The sequence below is a fragment of the Dipodomys spectabilis genome, unplaced genomic scaffold (assembly GCF_019054845.1).
Source record: "Dipodomys spectabilis isolate Male_0828 unplaced genomic scaffold, ASM1905484v1 ptg000424l, whole genome shotgun sequence".
In the NCBI taxonomy this organism is placed as follows: domain Eukaryota; kingdom Metazoa; phylum Chordata; class Mammalia; order Rodentia; family Heteromyidae; genus Dipodomys; species Dipodomys spectabilis.
This window is the reverse complement of record NW_024871101.1, coordinates 2,472,144-2,493,941: the sequence shown is the minus strand read 5'-3', so window position 1 is coordinate 2,493,941 and position 21,798 is coordinate 2,472,144. Positions and strand designations below refer to the sequence as shown.

The 21,798-nt window shown below is 39.1% G+C and overlaps 1 non-coding gene across 1 annotated transcript; it reads left to right on the top strand.

Moving 5' to 3' along the window:
* Positions 1-20,981: 20,981 nt before the first annotated feature.
* On the top strand, positions 20,982-21,088 carry LOC122097695. The gene has a single exon (XR_006145564.1). It is a non-coding gene; the product is annotated as a U6 spliceosomal RNA (small nuclear RNA).
* Positions 21,089-21,798: the final 710 nt, after the last annotated feature.

The following is a 21,798-nucleotide window of genomic DNA, read 5'->3' as shown; positions in this document are numbered from 1 at the left end:
GGAATCGAACCCAGGGCCTCAGGCATGCAAGGCAAGCGCTCTACCACTGAGCCACCTTCCCAGCCCGAGAGCTGAATTCTTAAGGTATAAGTTTTGCAATGGATTTTTAAAAGCCACTAGGCCTGCTTAGTGGCATTTTGTTCATGACATTTTGCATTGATCTCATTCATATTTCATAATGCCACCTTTGTCCTCTTAAACACATGCTCATCCGGATCCTTGTCCAAGAAACAGAATTGCTGGCTTTGACCAGATAGGTTATTTAGTTTTGTTTTATCAGTCAAACTGGTTGTAAAACTTTAGCAGAAAGGGGATAGAAAATAGAGTATCTTTACTTCATCTGGACTCACTGTCCCATTTCTAGTAAGTTACTTCTGTTATATGTTGGGTTTCAAAATAGAACACAGCGTTTGGGCTACCTGAATATATCTATAGTAATATTCCTGTACTGGAGTTTGAACTCAATGACTAGTTGTTCTTGCTCTGCTCAAGCTCTATCTACTATGTGAGCCACACTTCCAGCCTAGCTTTCTTCCTTTCTTTCTTTCTTTTCTTTCTTTCTTTCTTTCTTTCTTCCTTTCTTTCTTTCTTTCTTTCTTTCTTTCTTTCTTTCTTTCTTTCTTTCTTTCTTTCTTTCTTTCTTTCTCTTTCTTTCTCTCTCCCCTCCTTCCTTCCTTCCTTCCTTCCTTCCTTCCTTCCTTTCTTTCTTTCTTTCTTTCTTTTTTTGGTGTCAGTTGCAGGGTTTGGACTCAGGACCTAGGCACTGTCCTTGACCCTCTTTGTGCTCAAAGCTAGTACTCTACCAGTTGAGCCACAGCACCACTTGTGGTTTTTGAATAGTTAAATTAGAAATAAGAGTCTCATGGGGACTTTTCTGCCCAGGCTAGCTTTGAACCACAGTCCTTCAGACCTCAGCCTCCTGAACTCTAGAATTATTGGCATGAGCCACCAGCACTCTGCCTACTCTGTGCTGTATTTGAACACCATTCTGTAGCCTCTTGTATGGTGCATCACAATCTCTCTTTACATGAAAGAAGCCTGATTTGGAGTCAAGTATTGTGAAGAAAGTAAAGCTTAAAGAAAACCTTTGGGGCTGGGAATGTGGCTTAGTGGTAGAGTGCTTGCCTAGCATGCATAAATCCCTGGGTTTGATTGCTCAGTACCACATACACAGAAAAAGCCAGAAATGGCATTGTGGCCCAAGTGGTAGAGCTCTATCCTTGAGCACAGAGAGGCTCTGAGATAGTGCCCAGGACCTGAGTTCAAGCCCCAGGACTGGCAAAAAAATGAAGGGGGACATTATTTGTAGGGTTGATAATGAATGAAAGCCATGCACTCATGGCTCATACCTATAATCCTAGCTACTCAGAGGAGGCTGAGATCTGAAGATTTTGGTTCAAAACTAGCCCTGGCAGAAAAGCTCATTAGACTCTCCAATTAACCAGCAAAGTGGAATGAAAGAATTGAAAGTGGAGCTGTGGCTCAAGTGGTATTAGAGTGATAGCCTTGAGAAAAAAAATTTAGGGACAGCTCCCTAAATGTCATGGCACCTAAGTTTGGTGCCATGACAGACACACACACACAAAAAAAAGGAATGAAAGTGTTCAATGTTCAGTGCTTGGATAGAAATTGTCTTTAAGTATAGCAACTTCAGATTTTAAAAAACCACTGGGGCTGGGAATGTGGCTTAGTGGTAGAGTGCTTGCCTAGCATGCATGAAGCCCTGGATTTGGTTCCTCAGTCCACATAAACAGAAAAGGCTGGAAATGGTACTGTGGCTCAAGTAGAAGAGTGCTAGCCTTGAGCAAAAGAAGCTCAGGGACAGTGCCCAGGCCCTCAGTTCAAGCCCCATGACTAGCAAAAAAAAAAATATCGCTGGAGAAAAGTTTTAGGAAGCCCTTGAGTTTTGTTTTCTTGTTTGGGGAGTTTTCCAAGGGAGTATTAGTAGCCATAATGTCATTTTTATTGTAATAATTGTTATATCAATAGTAGCAATTATGTTTCTTACAAACTATTATTAACCTTATTTCGCAGGTGAGAAACCTGAGGTGTAGGAAAACAAAAACCTGTTGATGTTGATGCTGGTAATAAATTAAATGGCAGAATTGACAGTCAGATGTGTTTTCAAGGTATATGTGCCTAAATTATACATACCACTTCCTACTGGGCTGATTTTATCTGAGCTCTATTAGTCTTTGTTTGAGTTACCTTTAGCTAGCCAAGTCTGAACATGAGCGGTGACTAAGAGCCACATGGTTCTATGCTTTCAAATTTCTTGCTTGTTTATTCTGTTTATATCCTCCTAGTCTGTGAAACATACTTCTACCAAAGCTAGAGTGTCTTAGACTCAATACACCTTAGATCATATGGGTTAAAGTTACTTGAAGGCAAATATTCACATCTGAACTGCTTTAGGAGGCCTCAGTTTTCATAAGGGATAGCTTACCAAATAAATATAGTTTATGAAATGTAAAAAGTAATTTGCAATATTCACTAATGGCATGACAGTGTGAGGAATTCCAATGACCAAAAGCCAGTGGTGCAAAGTATTTGGGGGGAAAAACAAACAAACAAAAAAACTTCAAGCCTGTAGAAATGATCCTGAGGGCAAATCAAAACCAGAAGTATCTATTCAAGAAAATCTGAAAATTCACTAAGAAAGGTGAGAATCTGGCATTTATTTATTTATGGAAGTATTATGGTTTCAGTTCAGGGACTCAAACACACTGATTTAGCTTTTTTCCCCTCAAGGCTGGCACTCTACCACTTGAGACACAGCTCCACTTCTGGCTTTTTGCAAGTTAATTGGAGATAAGGGTATATTGGGTTTGGATGCCTGGTTTCACTTCAAACTCAAATTCTCAGATTTCAGGGTCTTGAGTAGCTAGTATTACAAGTGTGCATGAGCTACCAGCCCATGGCAAGAGTATCTGGTATGTAAAATACTTCTTTTCCACCCTACCCTGTCTCAGACTACATTAGACAACTGCTGCAGAAAACACAGAACTTCTTTCTCTACAGATTCCAGGCCTATTGCTTTCTTCCTCTTAGGTGGAAGTCAGCAATGCCTTTGCCCTCCTGCTGCTAGCTAAATCCCAGTGAATGAAGTTAACAGATTAGCACTTGTCTTCCACTTACTCCCCATTCCAGGAGTTGAAATTCTGCCTGATTACTTCAGGCTCAGATGGCAGGCTTTGATCACCCTAGGTTCTGGTCAGGAAGTCTTTACATACCTTGAGAAGACCTCAGGCTGTTCCCCTGTTGCCAAGAATTGCTCAACTCTTACTTTGAAGGTTATCACACACTGAAGCTTATCTTAATCTTCATCACCAACTGGAGAGCACTGGCTCAGAAAGTTTGCCGGGGGTGGGGTGAAGCAGTCCATAAAAACGTTTCTAATCTCTTTCAAAGGAAGTAACTTTATTTGCAAAAGGTCTAAGAGCTCTTTTTAAAATAATGGAAGCTGCCTTTGGTGGCTCACGCCTGTAATCCTAGCTATTCAATAGGCTGAGATCTGAGGATCTCGGTTCAAAGCCAGCCAGGGTGGGAAAGTCTGTGAGACTCTCATCTCCAATAAACACCAGAAAACCAGAAGTGGCTCTGTGGCTCGAGTGGTAGAGTGCTAGCCTTGAGCTAAAGAGCACAGGGACAGCAAGCAAGCCCAGAATTCAAGCCCCATGACCAACCAAAAAAAAAATAATAATGGAAGCTGATGGTGGTGGTACCTATGTATCTCCTAAATAAAACAGCTAGTAGAGCACTTGCTTTTCATGTGAAATGTTCAAAATCCCCATTACCACACCATGTACATAGCAAAGAAAAATACCTATAATACCAACACTCACTTGGGAACTCAGGACTTGGTCTACATGATACCCTCTCAAAACAAAAAGAATAGGGCTTAGGGGAAAGGCAAACCATTAATTTTCAGGAGAGAATTTAGGATTAAAATAATTGGGAGGATGTATCCCAAAGTCAGAAGTAATAATTTAAGTTCAAAGATACAAATAGATGAAAAATAAAAGGACAACAAAAGACATACAAAGCAAACATCATCTGAATGAGCAGAATTAGACTTTAGGACAAAAAACTTTAAGGATGGAGATATTTGTTTGTTTTTGCCTGTCCTGGGGCTTGAACACAGAGTCTGGGCACTGTCACTGAGATTCTTTTGCTCAAGGCTATCAATCTACCACTTGAGCTGTAGCATCACTTCTGGCTTTTTCTGTTTATGTGACACTGAAGTATCGAACCTAGGGCTACATACATGCTAGGCAAGCACTCTATCTACCACCAAACCTCATTCGCAGCCCTAAAAGATGAATACTTTAAAGTGAAGACATTTATGAATACATATTCCCCTAGTAGGAGAGCCTGCAAATACATAGAGCAAAAAGTGATAGAAGTGGGGGGAGAATGTCACTTGGAATAATGGCTACAATAACTTGGAAGAAAACGAAGATGTAAAAGGCTTGAACTATATCATACTCCAACTAGACCTTGGAGATGAGTACCTAGAACACTCCATTGTCCTCTCAAGACAAATGGATAGGTTTAAAAGAATTGAAATCAATGTATGCTTTACTACAGTAAAATGAAATTAGATACCAATAACAGAAGATAATGCAAACATATTTGAAAGTTTAGCAATGCACTCTGACATAAAAAACACATTGTAGAAAAAATTATAAATGGAATTTTAATATATATTAAGCTGAATAAAAATAAATACCAAGACTTTTGCATCTGGAAAAAACAGGGTTCAGAGAAAATTTTATAAATACAAATTCATATATTCAATCTAAAAATATCTAGAATTAATACCATAATTTTTTAGCCTAGTAAATTAGAAAAAAAACAGAAAAAAAACAAAAAGCAGAAAGTAATAATTTAAAGAGAACTAAAATCCCTAGTACTAATTTTTATAAGCTATTACAGAAAACAAGAAAAAAGGAACATTTTTCTACTCATTCTATGAAGCTTGTATTATACTGATATCACAACTAAAAAAAAGAGATCATGAGAAAACTACCTAACAATATTCTTTTAGTGTATAGATATATAATTTACCCAAAATATTGCAAATCAAGTTCAGTAAAATAAAAATGGATACATGCTATGAACAAGTAAGATTTTCGATTTTCTTCATAAATAGATTGTTTTTGTTTTTTTTTGTCAGTCGTGGGGCTTGAACTCTGGGCCTGGGCGCTGCCCCTCAGCTCTTCAGCTCAAGGCAAGCGCTCTACCACTTGAGCTACAGCGCCACTTCCGATTTTCTGGTGGTTTATTGGAGATAGGAGTCTCACGGTCTCTCCTGCCCGGGCTGGCTTTGAACCGCGATCCTCAGATCTCAGCCTCCTGAGTAGCTAGGATTACAGGCGTGAGCCACCAGCGCCGGCAATAGATTGGTTTAAACAGAAAAAATTCTATCAATATGTTATACAAATAGACCAAAATGAAACATATATTCATGGTGTAAGATTATGAATAGTAATTTCCCCAAATTTAACACTATTCATATTTTTTATAAAAATCAAAACACACAAAAAAACTGGGAACAGAGGGTAATGTCCTAGCCGAATGCCTGTGGCTCATGCTTGTAATCCTAGCTATTCAGGAGGCTGAGATCTGAGGATCTCGGTTCAAAGCCAGCCCAGGAAGAAAAGTCCTTGTGAGACTTACCTTAAGTCAACCACTCAACAACCAGAAGTGGAGCTGTGACTCAAAGTGGTAGTGCTATCCTTGAGCAAAAGATCTCAGGGACAGCGCCCAGGACCTGAGTTTAAGCCCCATGACTGACAAAAAAAAAAGAGACAACTTCCCCAAGATGATGATGGGCATCTATGAAACTCCTATAGCTGACATTACATTTGCTTTTGAAGTGCTGAATATTTTGCCCTTACATTCAGGCAGTTCCCTTAAGGCAAAATTTATGCTTTATTTCTTTCTACTCAATACTTGCAGAGATTCTACCATGAAGCAATTAGTTTAAAATGTCATCCAGATCAATTAGCTAAAAATGTCAAAAGAAGAAGGAAAATTATCTGTTTGCAGGTGTTATGATCTTACATTGTGAAATCTTAAAAAAATTCATGAAGACAGGGCACAGTCATAGAGATTACAAGTAATGCAAAGGGATGCATAGATGGGAGGAATATAATTTGAGGCCGATGTGGGCAAAATAGTTTGTGAAATCCCTGTCTCAATGAATGAGCTGGATATGGTGACACCTGACTGTGGTTGCAGCTATGCCAGGGATCATAGTCTGACATTGCTTGGGGCATAAAGTGCAAGGCCCTATGCAAAAAATATGCTACAGCACAAAACAGCAGAATACTAAGGGCTTGGCTCAAGTGGAAGACAGCTTACTATCAAGTATGAAAATCTGAGTTAAAACTCTAGTACTCCCTCCCAAAAAAGAATACCTGAAGGAAGTATTATTACAAATGAATGAAAATAACAAGTGTGCTTGATACACAATCAACAGGAAAATTCATTATATTTCTATTTCTAGCATTGATGAATCAAAAAATAACATTAAGAAAACAATTTTGATTTCCAAGACCATCAAAAAGAATGAAAGTCAGGGTCAGTGGCTCATGCCTGTGATGTAGTGAAATGGTATTCAGAAAATAGCTTTAAAAATCAAATGAAGGTTGGGCACTGGTGGCTTACATCTGTAATCCTAGCTATGTAAGAAGCTAAGATCTGAGGGTTGTGCTTTGACTGCCCCTGGCAGGAAAGTCAATAAGACTCTGGAAGTGGAGCTGTGGTTCAAGTGGTAGAGCTCTAGCCTTGGGCACAATATCTTAGGGCAAGTACCCAGGTTCATAGTTCAAGCCCCAGGACCAGAAAAATAATAGAAAAGGCATTTGTTTAAAAATAAATTTAAGCATTTGCTTAAAAATAAATTTAGCGTTGCCGGGCGCTGGTGGCTCACGCCTGTAATCCTAGCTACTCAGGAGGCTGAGATCTGAGGATCGCGGTTCAAAGCCAGCCCGGGCAGGAAAGACCGTGAGACTCCTATCTCCAATAAGCCACCAGAAAACCGGAAGTGGCGCTGTAGCTCAAGTGGTAGAGCGCTCGCCTTGAGCTGAAGAGCTGAGGGGCAGCGCCCAGGCCCAGAGTTCAAGCCCCACAACCGACAAAAAAAAAAAATAAAAATAAATTTAGCAAAACTGTTAGCCCAATGAGCTCCCTTCCCATAGCTTAGTACATTTCTTCCCCTCTCCATAGCTTAGCATGCTCCTTTCCTAGGCAACACTAAGCCCATCTAGTAAAGGCAGTAAATAATCAGCCTCCAACCCCCTTTACCTTGGGATGGCACTTCTCTGGGGCAGCTACCACCATATAAGGCAACAAGAGCCCCTTAACCTTCAGGTCTGGGCAGCTGCAGGCCCCTCATCTACTATTTGGACAGCAGCCATAAATCCTAGTCCGCCATGATTAAGTCCCTGGCCCTCATGTCCACACCAGAGTCTCCACCTCCTAGCCCCTCCTAGACCTCCTAGGTTGTATAAGTCACCTCAGACAATAGCCACTGCTTCTTCTCACTTCTCTCTTGTGAGAAGGGGTCTTGCCGGCCCCTTTCCCAGCAATAAACCTTACTTTGTTTTCTGTACCTGGATGTCTGCATGGTTTTCTGGCAAAGTCCAAATACTCTAATAAAAACAAACTCAAGACCAGTACAATGAACACTATAAAATGCTGTTGAATGAAATTACATATTACCTAACTAAATGAAAGGCATTTCATATCCATGGGTTGGAAGACATACTATTGTTGACATCACAATATGAATCAAATTTATCTATAGATTCCACACAATTGCAAGCTAAATCCCAGCTGGTTTTTTAAAGAGACTGCAGAATTCATATGAAAATGTAAGGTACCCAGAATAGGAAAACATCCTGAAAATAAAACAGATTTGGAGAACTGACACTCCTCATACTCAAGCATTAACAAAAGCAACTATTAAAAATACTCTAAGCCGGGTTCCAGTGGCTCACACCTGTAATCCTAGCTACTTAGGAGGCTGAGATCTGAGGATCACGGATCAAAGCCAGCCCCACCAGAAAAGTCTGTGAGACTCTTATCTCCAATTAATCACCAGAAAACCAGAAGTGGCACTGTGACTCAAGTGGTCAAGTGCTAGCCTTGTGCTGAAGAGCACAGGGAACAGCACCTAGGCCCAGGTTTCAAGCCTCATGACCCACAACAAAACAAAACAAAACAAAACAAAAAACACTCTATAGTACTGACATGAAGGTAGACTTACACATCAATAGAATAGAATTGAAAAACTACAAATAATCCCACACATCTACTGAATTTTGACAATGATGTCAAGACAATTCAATGGGGGTCGGGAAGAATATCCATTTTAACAAATACTGTTAGGACCACACATGCAAAAAAATAAAGTTGGGATATATATTACCCCACCTTCCACCACCAACTCAAATCAATTAAAGAATAGAAGCCTATAAAACTGTTAGAAGAAAATCTAAGTGTAAACATTTGATATCATGTTTCTTAGATATGACACCTAAAGTATAAGCAAAGAAAAATGTATATGAACTAGAATTCATCAAATTAACCATGTTATACATCAAAGAATATTAAGAGAGTGAAAAGTGGCTGGGGACGTGGCTCAGTGGTAGAGTGCTTGCCTTGAATGCCTGAAGTCCTGGGTTCGATTCCTCAGTACCACATACACAGAAAAAGCCAGAAGTGGCACTGTGGCTCAAGTGGTAGAGTGCTAGCCTTGAGCAAAAGAAGATCAGGTACAGTGCCCAGGCCCTGAGTTCAAGGCCCAGGACTGGCAAAAAAAAAGAGTGAAAAGTCCCTGAAAGGGGAGAAAATACATGTAAATTCTAAATCTGATAATGATCTAATTACTAGCATATGTATGTAGATACATATATCACTAGTATATGTATGTGGGTATATATATATCATTAATATCTCACTGAAAAGGAATAATATTTAATAAATATTTGTACAAAGAACACAAATGGCTAATAATCACAGGAAAAGATCCTCAGTGTCACTAGTCATTAAGGAAATGCACATTAGACCCACAGGGAGATACCACATTCCATCTAGTAGGATAATTATTATAAAATAGATAGACCATGATAAATATTGGTGAGGGTGTGCTTTACAGGTGGTGAGGTGAAAGAAGCAGCCACTTTGGAAAATAGTTTGGTAGTTCTTCACTATATTAAACAGTTACTATAGACTCAAGAAAATTGAAAACATAAGTCAACACAAGATTGTGTATGAAAGCTCACAGCATTCATTCATTATTCGTCAAAATTCCAAAGTACAAAGTTGAAATGTCCACTAACTACTGAATGGGTAAAGAAGATATACACTTATACAATGGAGTACTGTTTAGCTATAAAAGAAAGTAATGATGTATGCACAACTTGGATGGACTTGGAAAATACTTTAAATGGAAGAAGCCAGACAGAAAGTCGGGCGCCGGTGGCTCATGCCTGCAATCCTAACCACTTAGGAGGCTGAGATCTGAAGAGAGCAGTTCAAAGCTAGTCCAGGCAGGAAAGTCCATGATACTCAAATCGCCAATGAACCACCAGAAAACTGGAAGTGACACTGTGGCTCAAGTGGTAGAGTGCTAGTCTTAGCTGAAGACCTGAGGGACAGCGCCCAGGCCCAGAGTTCAGGCATCCGGGCCAACAAAAAAAAAAAAAAAAAAAAAGAAAAAGATAAGTGCCTGGCCACTAACAAATAATTTATTGACAAATACTTAGCCTTGCATGTTTAAATTCAGGCCAAACAACTTAAAATTTGAGTAGTTCTAGTACCATAACTAGAAAGGTAAAACATTTCCTTCTCTAGAAAAAGAAGAATTCAACAAGGTCATTACTTATAAGAAATGCAAGGCTTTATTAGTTGCATTGTTCCTGTATGTCATTTGGAAATATTCAGGAAGATATATGGTCCTCATTCTTCATGTAATATGGCAACATGAGGTTGCTAATGAACCTCATCAAACAGATGTATTTGCAGTTCTTCAAGGCCTACATATTTCCATTCTTCCTCCAGCTATTTGGAAGCTAGGTTCTCTGCCAGCAAGGTCACAGTCTGACCTCTTCAACTCACTGTTCATTCCTTCCGAAGCAGAACAGGAAGCAGATGGGTAGCATATTAAGGATGTGGCCATAAAAATAGTGAGTTACAAATGAGTACATTCCTTTCTCTGGCTCCCATTATTAGTTCAAAGAAATTAGTACCATCTGGAATATGAAGGTACCCTCTCTCTTTTTTGGGAGTGGGGTGGGGGTTGGTCATAGGGCTTGAACTCTGGGCCTGGGTGCTGTCCTTGCACTCTTCAGCTCAAGGCTATAGCTTTACCACTTGAGCCACAGTGCCACTTCCAGTTTTGTGGTGATTAATTGGAAATAAGAGTCTCACTAGCCGGGCGCTGGTGGCTCACGCCTGTAATCCTAGCTACTCAGGAGGCTGAGATCTGAGGATCGCGGTTCAAAGCCAGCCCGGGCAGGAGAGACCGTGAGACTCCTATCTCTAATAAACCACCAGAAAACCGGAAGTGGCGCTGTAGCTCAAGTGGTAGAGCGTCCGCCTTGAGCTGAAGAGCTGAGGGACAGCGCCCAGGCCCAGAGTTCCCACGTCCGACAAAAAAAAAAAAAAAAAACAAACCAAATTTGTAAATAGAATCCTGTTTTCTCCTACTGCAAAGTACTTCATTTAAGAGCATCACAAACCAATTCACGGGCTGGGAAGGTGGCTCAGTGGTAGAGAGCTTGACTTGCATGCATAAGGCCCTGGGTTCGATTCCTCAGCGCCACATAAGAGGGAAAAAAATGGAAGTGGTGCTGTGGCTCAAGTGGTAGAGTGCTAGCCTTAAGCTGAAGAGCTGAGGGACAGTGCCCAGGCCCAGAGTTCAGGTCCCACAACTGACAAACAACAATAACAACAAAACCAATTTACTTCTTCTTTTTATTTTATTTTTTTTGCCAGTCCTGGGGCTTGAACTCAGGGCCGGGCACTGTCCCTGCCCTGCTTTTGCTCAAGGCTAGCCCTCTAAATTGAGCCACAGCACCACTTCTGGCTTTTTCTGTTTATGTGATTCTGAGGAATCGAACCCAGGTCTTCATGCACTCTACCACTGAGCCACATTCCCAGCCCCCATTTTGCTTCTTTTACATAAGTAGTATCTGAAGTTATTTCAATGAAAAGTTTATAGGAAAAAAAAAGATGGAGAGAATTCACTTCTAATAGGATTTATTACTCAAAAGAGTAAGAAAGGGGTCATTTAATTCTGTAAATCTGAATTGGAATTTTGAATTTTTCATAATGTATATGTATTGGTATGACAAACTGAGGAGAACATATAAACTCATTACCATGACTTAGAAGACTGTACATGGTGTCTTCCCACCTTTCCTTATCCTTAATATCCTTTGTACTTACCATTTGCACTTCTTGGATATTTTGTATGGGCTGCCTCTGACTTGTCATTTAGAGACCTTTCCAAAGAGATTATATTTGAAATGATCCAAGTCTAGTTCAGGACGATTGACAATACACAAGTAAGTAAAAACCAATTCAAGTACTGACTAGATGGGGATTGCCCTTTACTTATTTGTTTATTGTCAATTTCCCTGAACTATACACTGGAAACTCTTTGAAAACAGAGGCCTTGTTTCTCTTATTAAACTATAAAATTAGCACATGGTGTGTTTGCAAATAAATATTTTGTGAATTAAATTCCTAAACTTAGCTAGGTGTAGAATACACCTGAAATCTGAGCCTTCAGGAGGCTGACTCACTAAGAGTTAAAGTTTGAGGCCCATAGGAGCTACATAGAGATAAATTCTTAAAATAACTTAATAAGCTTGTTAATACGTTAACATTGTCTTTGAGAAACCAGGATATCTAGGAATATTTCCTTAAAGCAAATCTATTTTGTGACCCTCTCTGATACCAGCAATAGCACCAATAATCCCAGTCGATTTGACTTGAAAATATACATCTTCTGAATTCTTTTCAGATTCTGTGCTACAGGGGAAAATTAAAGGAATTCCATTATAAAGTCACACCATGTTAATGAGACTCCATGATATACTATACATTAATTGCATGGTTTTATTTATTGATTAAATAAAAAAGTTTAGAAGCTGAAAACTACTTTTCAGGAATCCTGAGAATGTAACATATGGGGGGGGGGGGGAATGTGGTCAAATAAATCCTAGGATGCTATTAGATTAAGACATTGTCAAAGTAAATTAGAGAAAGTCTTCAAAATAAGAGACTTCACAGAGTATGTCTTCACACAAAAAAATATAACTTCCAAGCCTTGCCATTTATTATCAGCAAGAGCTTGGGCTCCTTGTAATTCTATATGGAAGAGAGAACAACTTTGATATAAGGAGGGATAAATTCACACAAAGTGTTCTTGACAAAAGACAACAATGTTCTGTGGAAAAAAATAATATAGGTGGAAAATCATTTTGGGTAGTTGTCAATGCATTACATGAAAATAGGTTGCCTGAATTTATATGCCAGTGTTTTAAAAATGACTTCCTGTTATGACAACAAATGGTGCTTTCTTTTTTTTTGTTTGTTTTTGTTTTTGGTTCCGGTCGTGGGGCCTGAACTCTGGGCCTGGGCGCTGTCCCTCAGCCCTTCAGCTCAAGGCTAGCGCTCTACCACTCGAGCCACAGCGCCACTTCTGGCTTTTTTTCTTTTTGCTTATGTGGTGCTGAGGAATCGAACCCAGGGCCTCAGGCATGCAAGGCAAGCACTCTACCACTGAGCCACCTTCCCAGCCCAAATGGTGCTTTCTTAAAGACCTAAGCATAGAAATAGAATATTACAATTGTGGACATAGTTTCATATTGGAGAGCATGCCTAGTAGGAGGAAGGCCTTGGGCTCAATCTCTAGCATTAAAAAAGAAAAGGAAAGCAAAAAGAAAGGGAAAGGAAGGAAAATGAAGAGAAGAGATATCGAATAATATGCATATGATCCACTTCATTCTGAATGCATATTCAATGCAATTGAAAATAGGGACTCAAATAGATATTTGTACAGTAATTTTATAGCAACATTATTGACGATAGAAAAAAATGAGGTTACCTCTAATGTTGATTAATAAATAAATACACAAAATGTGGTATGAATCTTAGCCTTAAAGAGGAAATGAATTCTGACACACATAACATGGATGAACATTCAAAACCTTATTTAAGGGATATAAGCTAATTGCAAACGGCTATATTATGATTCTACTTATAGGAAATAATTGGAACATTCAGAGAGTAATGGTTTTCAGTGGCTGGGAGGGAGAATATTATTGTTTTATGGGCATGAAGGTTCTCTTTGAGATGAGGAAAAGTTCTACAAATAGTAACAATGGTTAAACAGCATTGTTAATATACTAACAATACTGAATTAAACAATTCAGTAATAATAAATTAGTTAAAATAGGAGATTGTAGCCTATGAGTATTTTAACCACAATTAAAAAAACCCTTCATTTTCTTTGTATGGCTCTTCATTTGTTTATGATGGTCTGAATTGTTTATAATGGTTTGATTTCCTTATAAGCAACTTCTTGGTCTGAAAAGCTACCTTGAATCTTGGAGTATGGCAGACATGAATTCTGTGCTAAATATTGTGTGACATTTGACTCTTCACTAAATCTAAGTTTTATTTTTCATTTGTAAAATGGACTCTAAACTTTTCCTTTTAAGTATAATCCCTATCTTAGCTATGGTAAATATTGCTGCAATAAACATAGTTGTGCTGGTAGCTTTAGTGTGGTCTTGTTTGTAAACATTTGGGTAAATGCCCAAAAGTGGGATTGCTGGGTCATAGAGGAGCTCTATGTGGAGTCTTTTGAGGAAACTCCATACTACTTTCCAAAGTTGTTGAACAAGTTTACACTCCCACCAACAATGCAGTAAGGTTCCCTTCTGTCCACATCCCCTCCAGCATCTGTTGTTGTTAGAGTTCTTGATTTTTGCCATTCTAACTGGAGTGAGGTGGTATCTCAATGTTGTTTTGATTTGCATTTCTTTTATGGCTAGGGAGGTTGAGCATTTCTTCATGTGTCTATTGGCCATCCTTCTTTCTTCTTCAGAGAAGTTTCTCTTTAAGTCTTTAGCCCACTTATTTAATGAGCAGTTGTTTCTTTGAGGATTTGTTGTTGGCGGATTTAATTTTTTGAGTTCCAAGTATATTTTAGATATGAGACCCTTGTCTGTTGTATGGCTAGTGAAGATCTTCTCCCAATCCATGGGCTTTCTATTGATCTTGCTAGCTATGTCCTTTGCCATGCAGAAGCTCTGCAACTTCATGCAATCCCATTTGTCCAACCTTTCTTTGATTTGTTGTGTTTCTGGGTCTCTATTCAGAAAATTTCGGCCTGAGCCAAGGAGACCTAGGGTTTCTCCTATTCCATCCTGTAGTGTTTTCAGAGTGTCTGCTTTGACTTCGAGGACTTTGATCCATTTGGAGTTGATTCTGGTGCAGGGTGATATATAAGGATCTAGCTTTAGTTTTCTACAAATAGTTAACGAATTTTGCCAGCACCATTTACTGAAGAGGCTGTCTTTCTTCCATTCTATTGTTTTAGCTCCCTTATCGAAGATTAGATGGCTATAGGTCTGTAGGTTCATTTCTGGGTTTTCAATTCTATTCCATTGTAGATGAATGGATCAAGAAAATGTGGTATATATACACAATGGAATTCTATGCCTCCATCAGAAAGAATGTCATTGCCCCATTTGTTAGGAAATGGAAAAACTTGGAAAAAATTATATTAAGTGAAGTAAGCCAGGCCCAAAGAAACATAGGTCCCATGGTTTCCCTTATTTGCAATATCTAGTATATGTATAAGTCAAGTGGAAAAGGTCAGATAATGTGATGTTAGGAAAATGAACCCTTAGATATGTATTTTAATTTTTTTTCTTTCATGCATTTGTTTCTAACGCATTTATAAGATTATCTCTTTGTTACTTTGTATGTCCCTCCCCCACAGTATAACCCCTGCTTTCACTATGTTTGATGTCAGTATAACTTGTGGAGGAGATGGGGAAAAACAAGTCGTTTAAGGATACAGGTGGACCTGTTGCAACAATGAGAAGTACAAGTTGTCATGTCGAAAATGAGCTTTACAACGTTGGTGCGGGGGGAGGGGTGGGGGGGGAAGGATTGGGTGGGGGGTTGGGGGGGAGGCTGGGAAGGGATGTGAAGGGTGAACAAAGGAGGAGGCTGCAATGCTTGATAAGAAATGTACGCATTATCCTGCCCATGTAATTGTAACCCCTCTGTACAGTATGTTCAAAAAAAAAATTTAAAAAAGTAAATGGAAAACTAAAAAAAAATGTATAATCCCTACTCTGCATAAAAGTTATATAGAAAAATATATTAATAGACAAAAATATATAAAAAGAAGTAAACTAGTACCTAAGATAAAGAACATAAGGACCTCTACGATGAAAACTTTAAAAACCTAAAAAAGGAAATTAAAGCAGAACTTAGCAAGTGGAAAAACCTCCCATGCTCCTGGATTGGGAGGATTAACATCATGAAAATGTCAATACTTCCAAAGGCTATTTACAAATTCAATGCAATACTTATCAATATTCCAAACTGATTCTTCAATGAAATAGAAGCAACCCAAAAATTCATATAGAACAATAAAAGAGGGCTGGGAAGGTGGCTCAGTGGTAGAGTGCTTGCCTTGCATGCATGAGGCCCTGGGTTCGATTTCTCAGCACCACATAAGCAAAAAGAAAAAAGCTGGAAGTGGCGCTGTGGCTCAAGTAGTAGAGCGCTAGCCTTGAGCTGAAGAGCTGAGGGACAGCGTCCAGGCCCAGAGTTCAGGCCCCACAACCGGACCCCCCCCTCCCAAAAAAAAAAAGAACAATAAAAGATCCCAAATGCCAAAAGCAATCCTTAGCAGAAACAACAGCGCTGGAGGAATATCAGTATCAAATTTCAAACTCTACTACAAAGCTATAGTAACCAAAACAGCTTGGTACTGGCACAAAAAACAGACCTGAGGAACAATGGAATAGAACTGAAGACCCAGAAATGAACCCACAGACCTATAGCCAACTAATCTTCATTAAGGGAGCTAAAAAAAAAATAGGATGGAAGAAAGACAGCCTCTTCATTAAGTGGTGGTGGCAAAATTGGTTAAACACCTGTAGAAATCTAAAGCTAGATCCTTACATATCATCCTGCACCAGAACCCACTCCAAATGGATCAAAGACCTCGAAGTCAAAGCAGACACCCTGAAAACATTATGGGAAGGAATAGAAGAAACTCTAGAGCCGGGCACCGGTGGCTCACGCCTGTAATCCTAGCTACTCAGGAGGCTGAGATCTGAGGATCAGGGTTCAAAGCCAGCCCGGGCAGGAAAGTCTGTGAGACTCTTATCTCCAATAAACCACTAGAAAACTGGAAGTGGCACTGTGGCTCAAGTGGTAGAGCGCTCGCCTTGAGCTGAAGAGCTGAGGGACAGCGCCCAGGCCCAGAGTTCAAGCCCCACAACCGACAAAAAAAAAAAAAATGTACACACACACACACACACACACACACACACACAATGGAATTCTATGCCTCCATCATAAAGAATGACATCTCCTCATTTGTTAGAAAATGGAAAGTCTTGGAAAAAATTATATTAAGTGAAGTAAGCCAGGCCCAAAGAAACATAGGTCCCATGGTTTGCCTTATTTGCAACAACTAGAATAAGTCTAGGAGAAGCAGAAGAGGTCAAAAGTTATGTGCATATGCCCATATATGATGATGTTAAGTGAAATGAACCCCCAAATAGGGACACAATTGTTCTTTTTCTTTCTTACTATTTGAAATGTACTATGTGATTTTTTTTGCTTCTTTTGTATGTTCTTCCCCCATGGTATAACCCGTGTCTTCACTGTATTTGATTCTGGTGCCCTGCATCTTGTATATACATTTTTCTAATTTGGTGAGGGGAATTGCAATGAGAAAATGCTGAAATAAGGATATGGGTTGACCCATTGTAACAATGAGATGTACAAGACACTATGCTGAAAACAAAGTTTACAACTTGAGGCGGGGGAGGGAGGAGTTGGGGACATGAGGAGGGAAGGGATGATAGGGGAAAATCTAAGAAGGGGGTAACAATGCTCGATAGGAAATATACTCATTACCTTAGTCATGTAACTGTAACCCCTCATACAGTATCTTTACAAAAAAAAAAAAGAAAGAAAAGTGTTGTAATAAGGGGTTGATGGAGAGGAAATTCCATTACCCTATTCTTACCTTCAAGTCACTTCCTTGGAGCTTAGCAAGAGAGAACACTACATGGTTTGAAAATTACTGAGTAAAACTTTTCTATCTCTGCCATTGCATGATTATTTGGTTTAGAGACTGTGTAGTCACAGGATTGTTGAAATAGTCTAAGACTGTGTGGCAGTATATAGTAAACTTCAAAGATGGGAGCTGCATTGATATTATTATGTTTTATTTGGGGAAGTAGAAAGAACCTTGGACAGGAAAATGAGAATTAAAAAAAGTACAAACAGAACACTAGATGGCAGCAACACAAATTGTTTGAAAAGCAGAGACAAGAGGGCCAGATGTCTTTCCCACCTCTATCTCCTCCTCCCATTTTTATTTTATTTTATTATTTATTTATTTTTTGGGGTCCGGTCGTGGGGCCTGAACTCTGGGCCTGAACTCTGGGACAGTGTCCCTCAGCTCTTCAGCTCAAGGCTAGCGCTCTACCACTTGAGCCACAGCTCCACTTCCAGCTTTTTTCTTTTTGCTTATGTGGTGCTGAGAAATCGAACTCAGGGCCTCTAGTATGCAAGGCAAGCACTCTACCACTGAGCCACCTTTCCATCCCTCCTCCCATTTTTAATATATGTTTTTTTATTGTAAAAATACTGTACAGAGGGGTTACAGTTACATGAGTAAGGTAATGAGTACATTTCCTATCAAGCAGTTACCTCCTCTTTTGTTTATCCCCTACCATCCCTTCCCTCCCCACCTCCCCAACTCCTCCCTCCCCCACCCCAAGTTGTAAAGTTCATTTTCAAACATAGTGTCTTGTACATCTCATTGTTACAATGGGTCAACCTGTATCCTTATTTCAGCATTATGTTATTGCCCTTCCCCTCCCCAAATTAGAAAAATGTATATACAAGATGCAGGACACAGGAATCAGAGTGAAAACAGGGGTTATGACATGGGGGAAGAACATACAAAAGAAACAAAAAATCATATAGTACATTATAAGTATATTAAAAACAACAGCAACAAAGATAGAACCTCTTGTGTCCCTATCTTGGAGTTCATTTTGCTTAGCATCATCTTATAGGGTCATGTGTACTTAGCTTTTGACCTTTTCTGCTTGTCTGGTAAGATTATCCTAGACACAAACTAGTTATTGCAAATAAGGGAAACCGTGGACCTAGGGGTTTCTTTGGGCCTGGCTTACTTCACTTAATGTAATTTTTCCCCAAATCTTTCCATTTCCTAACAGATAGGGCTGTGTCCTTCTTTCTGATGGAGGCATAGAATTCCATTGTGTGTGTGTGTGTGTGTGTATACATATATATATATATATATATATATATATATATATATATATATATATCACATTTTCTTGATCCATTCATCTACTACCCCTCCTAATTTTTGTGACTGTACTGGGGCTTGAACTCTGGGCTTGGGTGCTGTCCTTGAACTTTTTTTTTAGATGAGATTTCAGCCTCCTGAGTGCTAGGATTACAGATGTGAGCCACCAGTGCCCAGGCTTATATCTAGTTTTGATATCAGGGTAAATACAGGGCACCTAGCATATGTTTGATATTCCTTCTTATTCCATCTTTTGGAATAACTTAAAGCAACATGTAGTAGTTATTCTTTAAGTGTTTGGGAGATCTCAGTAGTGAAACTGATCCTGGACTTTTACTTGATGGATGTCTTTTTATTGTGAATCTAATCTCATTTCTTTTTCTTTCCTTTTTTTTTAAATTGTCAGTCTCAGGACTTGTGTGCTGTCCTTGAGCTATTTTTGCTCAAGGCTTGTGCTCTACCACTTTAAGCCACAGATGTGCTTCTGGTTTTCAGATGGTTAATTGGAAATAAGAGTGTTTCACACACTTTCCTGCCTGGGCTGGCTTTGAGCTGCATTCTTCAGATCTCACCCTCCTGAATAGCTAGGATTACAGGTGTGAGCCACCAGCACTTGCCTCAATCACATTTCTTATTTTTGCCTTTCTCGGGTTTTATTTTCTTCACTATTCAATTTTGTTAAGCTATATGTGTACAGGATTTTGTCTTCTTATCCTAGGCTATCAAATCATTTCCATTCTGTGGCATCAGTTGTAATACCTCTCTCAATTCTATAAATGTATTATAATGAAATAAAAATATAGCAAATGATACTTATATAAAAGTAGACAATTCAGAAAAAAGTTGTGAAGGATATAAGAAGATATTAGAAAGAGAATAGTCTCAAGTGAGGGAGAGAAATTTAAAAAGAATGAAAAATAAACTGGAAATGGTTGTTTGGCAATATAAATATGAAGAATCATTAAGAAAACCACAAAGCACACGATTCACAGAAAACAAAAGCAATAAAAATAAAAATATTAAGCCAGGTGCTGGTGGCTCATGCCTGTAATCCTAGCTACTCAGGAGGCTGAGATCTGAGGAGGCTGAGATCTGAGGATCACGGTTTAAAGCCAGCTCCCGCAGGAAAGTCTGTGAGACTCTTATCTCCAATTAACCTCAAGAAAACCTGAGGTAGCGCTGTGGCTAACCTTGAGCTGAAGAGTTCAGGGACAGTGCCCAAGCCCCAAACTGACAAAATAAATAAAAAGAAAAATAAAAATATTAATAGCAATCAGAGGAAAAGGCATATAATGGGAGCAAAAGAGAAATAAAATCAATCTTTCATCAGAAACTATGCAAGTCAGAAGGAAATGAAGTAACATCTTTAATGAAGAGAAACTGGAAAATTATATATAACAAAAGTATCTTTCAAAAATGAAGATGAATCAAAACTATGTTTAGACAAATAAAAGTTGAAACAACTCAATATTGACACATGGCAGACTTACTTTTATTGCAAGAAATATTAAGACAAGTTCTTCATGGGGAAGAATTTAGATTTGCTGAAAGAAAAGAAAACCAGAAATGGTAAACATTTTGGTAGATTATATATAGTGATGCATATGTTACATATCTTTAATCATCCTGCATAGATCATAACATCTTGTTTTTTTTTTGGGGGGGGGGTCCGGTCATGAGGCCTGACCTCTGGGCCTGGGCGCTGTCCCTCAGCTCTTCAGCTCAAGGCTAGCACTCTACCACTTGAGCCATAGCACCACTTCCAGCTTTTTTCTTTTTGCTTATGTGGTGCTGAGGAATCGAACCCAGGGCCTCAGGCATGCAAGGCAAGCGCTCTAACCACTGAGCCACCTTCCCAGCCCAACATCTTGTTTTATATTAAAGTAAAAGATTATGTTTTTTTGTTCTGTTTTGTTTTTTTGGGTCCGTTCGTGGGGCCTGAACTCTGGGCCTGGTCGCTGTCCCTCAGCTCTTCAGCTCAAGGCTAGCCCTCTACCACTTGAACCACAACACCACTTCTGGCTTTTTTCTTTTTGCTTATGTGGTGCTGAGGAATCGAACCCAGGGCCTCAGGCATGCAAGGCAAGTGCTCTACCACTGAGCCACCTTCCCAGCCCACAATTATGATTTTTAAAATTAAGATAATAGCAATACTACAATGATAGGATGAGAGGGAAGGGAGAATGAAAGAAAAGAGAATGAGGGAGTGTGAATAATATCAAGATGCATTGTGGTTAAATTATAATATATGCATATGTAAAGTACTATGATGGAGCCCCTTTGTAAAATTAATAACCTAAAAAATGAATGACAAGAGGGAGAAACATACTCTATTAAAGGACAGGAATCAGTGCTCACTTCAGCAGCACATATACTAAAATTGGAACGATACAGAGAAGATTATCATGGCCCTTGCTCAAGGATGACACGCAAATTCGTGAAGTGTTCCATATTTTTGGAGGAGGCTACAATGCTTGATAAGAAATGTACTCATGGGCTGGGAAGTTGGTTCAGTGGTAGAGCGCTTGCCTTGCATGCCTGAGGCCCTGGGTTCGATTCCTCAGCACCATATAAGCAAAAAGATAAAAGCTGGAAGTGGCGCTGTGGCTCAAGTGGTAGAGGGCTAGCCTTGAGCTGAAGAGCTGAGGGTCAGCGACCAGGCCCAGAGTTCAGGCCCCACGACTGGGCCCCCCCCCCCAAAAAAAAGAAATGTACTCATCATCTTGCCCATGTAATTGTAGCCCCTCTGTACAGTATTTTCACAATTAAAAAAAAGAAAAAAAAAGGACAGGAATCAGCACAAGGATAAAGGTGAGTGGAAAGTGAATGAGGGTAAATATAGTCAAAGTATATTATATATATGTATGAACAGAACAATAAAATTTGTTGGAATTATTTTAAGAAAGACTAAAGGAATAAAGGAGAACTAAGGTACACTAGCTAATTAATGTCTTAATTTAATGTATACAACTAATGTAATGCACAATTAACCCCTGTATAGTTGATGCATGTTAATAAAAATGTAAAAAAATAGTATTAAGAAAAACTTATTAAGTATGATCTTCAATAAGCTAAAAGTCCATGTTTTCATATGAAGATAATATAAACACATATGGAAGATTCTATTCAACTAATTCATTAATGAAGTCAGCAGAAAGATACTAAAA